Here is a 6000-nt window from a genome sequence, read left to right on the forward strand (position 1 = left end):
TCGCCGTGTTCAAAAGTTGTCCTTTTCCGCTAAACGGGAACGAGCTGGCAACTAAAAGCCCAGAGCGCCAGTTTTCTTAGCCCAGCGGTAGGTTTTCCCGTGGTTCCCGTTTTCTCGCTGGGCAAAGTTGAGACAAAGCCACCGTGGTTCTCTGGGCTTTCGATTCAGTAGCGGTCAAATCCAATTGCACAATATTGGTTTTATGTCATGCTGTGGTAGAAGCAGCTGATTTCAGGGATAGCTACCTTGTGTGGTGTGTGACCTCCGTTCCCTTATTTGTAAAGCAATAGGCACTTTTCTGGAAAGCCAGAGTAGCAAGTATTATTTTTAAAATTCAACATTTTTGCTATTGATGCAGATGAAATCCCATTTCTATGACGGGAATAAGAATGTTAAGCGTAGCACCTTTCCTCTTCACCCACGGCCCCACAATTGAGACTGAATCAAATGTTTCCCGAGGGATTTTGAACACCCTTTACAACTCTCGCTGTTCTGTATCTCATGCTTCCTCAGTGTCGAAATCACAAAATTAACTGCAATGTTGTGTATACCATAAGCGGGCTTTTAGCAAAACTGGTGGAATGAGATTCTGACTGTGTTGCAGTTCAATAAATACTCGATCCATACAAGGATATGATCATGTTATCTTAATACTTAAAGCCCAAGAGAATAAACTTATATTTTGAATTGCCTTTCTTGGACAGAATTATGCTGAAGACAAGACAAAGTAACTTTCTCATCTTATCGTAAAATCTTAAGTCACGGTTCTGACCTAGGCTTCTTTAGAAAGCATGAAGAAAAGTCTTAGTCCTGCAAAACCTCTTTTATTTATCAGATTGTAAATTACTTTCATTTACAGTCCGCAAGGCTTGATAAACAGTCTTTCAGAGGAGGGTTATCAACACCCCACCTATCTCACGTGGAACGCTGCCAGAGAGCTAATTTCCAGATGCAAGGCAAGGCCAAACTTGGCACAGAGTCACAAACAGAATTTTCAAATCTTGAATTGGCCAAATGAACTAACTGCTTCCTGCAAAAGCTCACGTCCCGTTCACTTCTCTTTTATGTCTTATGGGAGGGGCCAATCATCTCCAAGCCTTACTCCCAAGTCGACCCTGTTTTCTTAATTGTTCTTGTCTTCTGGCAGCTCTGCACATGCGCACACTGGGAACAGGCTCCTGCTGATCTTCCTCCTCACTGATGTCGGACTCCAGAGGCTGCACATAACTATCAGATGGCCTTGGCCCCCACTCTGCCTCCGATGCAGAGCCCTCATCCAAGCTTTCCCCAGCCCCCAGGACTGGCCCAAGTTCCTCCCCAACCTCCTCCCTGTCCAACACTGCTGCCAGCTCCACCGGCCACAGGTGGGTCCCAATAGTCACTGAGAAATGCATAGTAGTTAAAAGTCTGGATAGTTGCCACAAGAATCCCTTATTCAAATCCGATGACTGTCATGAGCAAACATTCAGTAGCTGAAGTCAAACCACGAAATCCTCCAAATATATATTTCAGGTCTGCAACTTTCTTTCAGTAAAGTGTTTCAAGTTGTCGGGATTGCTGGGAGTTTGCAGGGAGGGGCTGTATAGTTCAGCAGGACGATGCCTGGTTTCTAGGTAGGAGGTTACTCAACAGATTTTCCAAGTAAAATCGAAAATGCTCTCGAATGGAATCCTATATTCCGGTTGTCGGCTCAGTATAAACCAGATCTAGGCATGTGCCCTAACTAGAATAGCCAGAATCATGCGAGTTGCAGTTCAAGGCCATGCATTGATCATACAGAGCTGGATAGACCAGTGATCTGAGTTGACTGCAATTTTCTAAGCTCAGGAAGTGTTATTTGTGGTAGAATACTGTAATTAATAAAAATGAATGTCTGTATTGAAAGAGACGGGTATCCAAAATAGACCTACTGTTTAGTAGGACATACAACTCCTCTGTCAATCTGCTTTCTAGTTTCTTGGGAGGCAGTAATTCCAAGACTCTTTGATCATTAACTAATCATATAAACTAATTAGCAAAGCATCAGTTTGCCCACTATTCAGCAAACATCAATGGTCTCACAAGACGAAATTATTCTGAATAATTACAATCATAATAAAGCCTTTTCAACTTTTCCTTTTAATTCTTCTAGGCTCAATTCAAAAAAAAACAACAACACATGAACCCCACACTTAACAAGAGAGTTTCCATTTTCCAAGAGATCCGATGGCATAGATTGAATGAATAAAAGACACTCCCCAAAACCATTTAATTCTCACTTCAAAACATTTGAATATTGTATAAAAACCTAGAACCGTGGATTCCTCCAAATCTTGACACAGAGGGCAGATAGGATTTGAATGCAGTTTTGCAACTGTGACCCACCCAGGTCGACCCAGTTTCTATAATGTTTTAATTTCAATCTCCAAAGGGGTGTGTTTGTGTGTATACCCAGTTTCGTGTGTGTGTGTGTGTGTGTGGGTGTGTGTACACATACAGTGTCTGATTTCAACACCAAGCAACTGTGTCTGCATCAGACAGTAATAGTTTTGCGATTTTAGGAGAAAGACCCAACTGTTTTAAAAAATGTTGCAGACAAGTGAGCCATTCACACTCCTGCAGGAAAGAAAAATACTTTAAAAACATTTAAACAGATGACTGAATCCAAAGTGCTGCATAGAAGAGCTGTCAGAGTAGAATGTCTTCTACTTCAATGCTTTTAAAATATCCCCCCCCCCCCGCCTCCACTCTTTCTCCTCCAAAGGGTGATATTTTATTCTCTCGCTGTTTCCCAATAGCTCAGTCGGCTTATTCAAGCTCCCTCTTGTGTTTAAAAAATTCCTAGCATGGCAAGTATTTTAAGCATCTCCTGGTAGATAATAAAAACCTGGCAACTGGCCTCTGGTCTCAGTGAAATTCACCAAAGTTCTGAGGATCTTTGTAGAAGATTGTTGAAACTTGTCTTGCAAGAGCTGAGAATTCTACTGCCCAACGATTACAGTGACCATCAATTTCCTTTGGGGAGCAGCAATGACAAGACACATGATATAAATACATATAGTCGCACACGTATAACCTTAATCTTTGCTCAACTACTAGAAAAGGCCATTATTCAAGACCAGCGTTTCGCAACTTGGCAACTTTAAAGACATATGGACTTCCCAGGTATAAAAGATAAAGGTTCCCCTCGCACATATGTTCCCGACTCTAAGGGGCGGTGCTCATCTCCGTTTCAAAGCCGAAGAGCCAGCGCTGTCCAAAGACGTCTCCGTGGTCATGTTGCCAGCATGATTCAACGCGAAAGGTGCACAGAACGCTATTCCCTTCCCACCAAAGGTGGTTCCTATTTTTTCTACTTGCATTTTTAACGTGCTTTCGAACTGCTAGGTTGGCAGAAGCTGGGACAAGTAACGAGAGCTCACCCTGTTACACAGCACTAGGGATTCGAACCACTGAACTGCCAACCTTTCGATCGACAAGCTCAGCGTCTTAGCCACTAAGCCACCGCGTCCCAGGTATACTGGCTGGGAAATTCCTTTAAATTTAAATTTAAAGTTCCTTAAAGACAGTTCCTTTAAATTAAAAAAAAAATGCTAATCAAGACCATGACAAGCTCCTGCCATTCAGAGACGACAATCCTTGATTAACATGAATCAACAGCTCAGTGCAATATATGGTAGCAAAAAAATCTTGCCTCCCAGATTTGGAAGTTCATGGTCAGAAGCATCACCTAAAACCTGCGGTGGGATTCAAGAAATTTAACAACCGGTTTGCTTGCCCCACCCACCACCGTCCACATGCCCTCGCTTCCCCCAAGCAATTCTTTGCTGACCTGATGTCCGGCTCCGCCGCGTTTCTCATCATGTGCAGGGAAACAAAAGTTTGTGGGACCAAAAAAGAAAAAAAAATTAAATCTATTCCAACTTCGCGAAATCTTTTTTCCCCCCCGCAATAAGTTGGAATTGATTGATTGAAATTTTTTTTTTTTAGTCCCACAAACTTGTGTTTCCCTGCACATGATGGACAGAAACGCGACAGAGCTGGAAATCAGGTTAGCAAAGAAATGCTTAGGGGAAGTGAGGGCATCTGGGCGCCAGGCGCTGAAACGGACCCATCTCCCTCCACCGTTTCGCCGAACTCAACCGAAAACGAGTTATCGGTTCTGCTGAACCGGTGCGAACCGGCTGAATCCCACCATTGCCTAAAACCAACTAACTCATGGGCTTGTCCTCCAGTTTTGTTGTATTTATACGGTAGTTTTTAGAAGCCCAGCAACATCCGCTAAATACATAAAAGTTCTCAACTGGGAATTGTAGTTAAGTTCTTTCACCAACTGATTCTAAAACTCGGGGACGGAGGCTGCTTCTACTCAACAAGTGAAAGCTTTGAAGGTAGTACTTGACTTACGACCACAACTGCAACTGGAATTTCTGTCACTTAAGCCAGGGGTCTCCAACCTTGGTCCCTTTGAGACTTGTGGACTTCAACTCCCAGAGTTCCTCAGCCAGCTTTGCTGGCTGAGGGACTCTGGGAGTTGAAGTCCACAAGTCTTAAAGGGACCAAGGTTGGAGACCCCTGATTTAAGCTGTGTGATTATTGAGTGAATGGCACCCGATTTTAGAACTTTGGCCATGGTCATTAAGCGAAACACGGGGCAGTTAAGCAAATCCACTCCCCCCCCCCTTTTTGACTTTCCTTGTCAGAAGGTCACCAATGGCGACCACATGTCCCCAGGGCACTGCAGCCATCGTTAAAACACATGCCAAGGGTACGAATCAAGTGGCCGTGGAGATGCTGTTAGAAGCCACTTTTCACCATTGCCATAACTTGGTTAAAATGAATTGTCGTAAGTCGAGGTCTATTTGTAACTCTCCACAAAAGCACTGAACTGGAATTCCAAGGAGTTTTCCAGATCGCTTAACGAGCCTGAGAAAGAGACTTGCCGTATTTTTTGGAATATAAGACGCACTCCTCCCCCCCCTCCCCCTAAAAGTGGGTGAAAATTTGGATGCATCTTATACAGTGAATGTTGTAGTGGGAGACAGAGGCAGATTTTTTTTTTCTTGTTTCCCTCCCCAAAAAAGCTACGTGTGTCTTATAGTCTGGAGCATCTTATACTCTGAAAAATACGGTATTTGTTAGTTGATGCTGAACAGGTAACTTGTGGTAACTTTTTGCTAGTCCACTAACTACAGCGAAAAGTTTCCTCAGTTTTAGCCATTAATAAAAAGCACTTTTCTAGAGCTCACTTAGAGCTTACTTTTCTCCCACAAGTCGAGGCAAACCTAATTTCCCATCCATGCCAAGAGAAGATGGCTGAGCAACAACAGCGACACTCGTATACATGCCTTCCGCTTTCCCTAACCCGATATTCTTCAAATGTGACTGTATGGATTTCCCATTACCCCCATCAGTATGGTTGTAACACACCAACATGGGGACTTGCTCCTGGTCTGTTCGAAACCCTGCGCTAAGAGTGAAGTTTTCTAGTTGCCTAAATTCAAGGGAGGAGATCGGTGATGTGCTGTGGCAGCCAGTCGGCCTTTAACTCCGGAGGTTCCAAGTGGTCAAAATATCAACCTCGTTCTTTGCCTCGGATTGTCTCCTAAAGCCAGAGGATGGGAGTTTTGCAAGATAGTCCCGTTATGTTCTTAGAAAGATATGATGAACCCTGGTGGCGCGTAGGATAAGCCCCGATGGCGCAGTGGTTAAGAATGCAGAACTGTATTGCCCTGTGTGCTCTGCCCACTGCCAGGAGCTCGATCTTTAAGGGGTTCTAGGTTGACTCATCCTTCTATCCTTCAGAGGTCACTAAAACGAGGACCCAGATTGTTGGGGGCAACATGCAAAAACTATTTCTACCTTGTGAACCATCCAGAGTGTGCTGTAGGCACCATGGGGCAGCATTTAAATGTAAATGCTATCACTATTGCTAAAAACACTCTTGGGACGGTGCAAGCTTTTACGACACAGAGTTCTACCTACGAAAACCAATGAAAAGAAGTTCCAGGCCAAGAAAGC

Source organism: Ahaetulla prasina, chromosome 11 (assembly GCF_028640845.1).
Source record: "Ahaetulla prasina isolate Xishuangbanna chromosome 11, ASM2864084v1, whole genome shotgun sequence".
Lineage (NCBI taxonomy): Eukaryota > Metazoa > Chordata > Lepidosauria > Squamata > Colubridae > Ahaetulla > Ahaetulla prasina.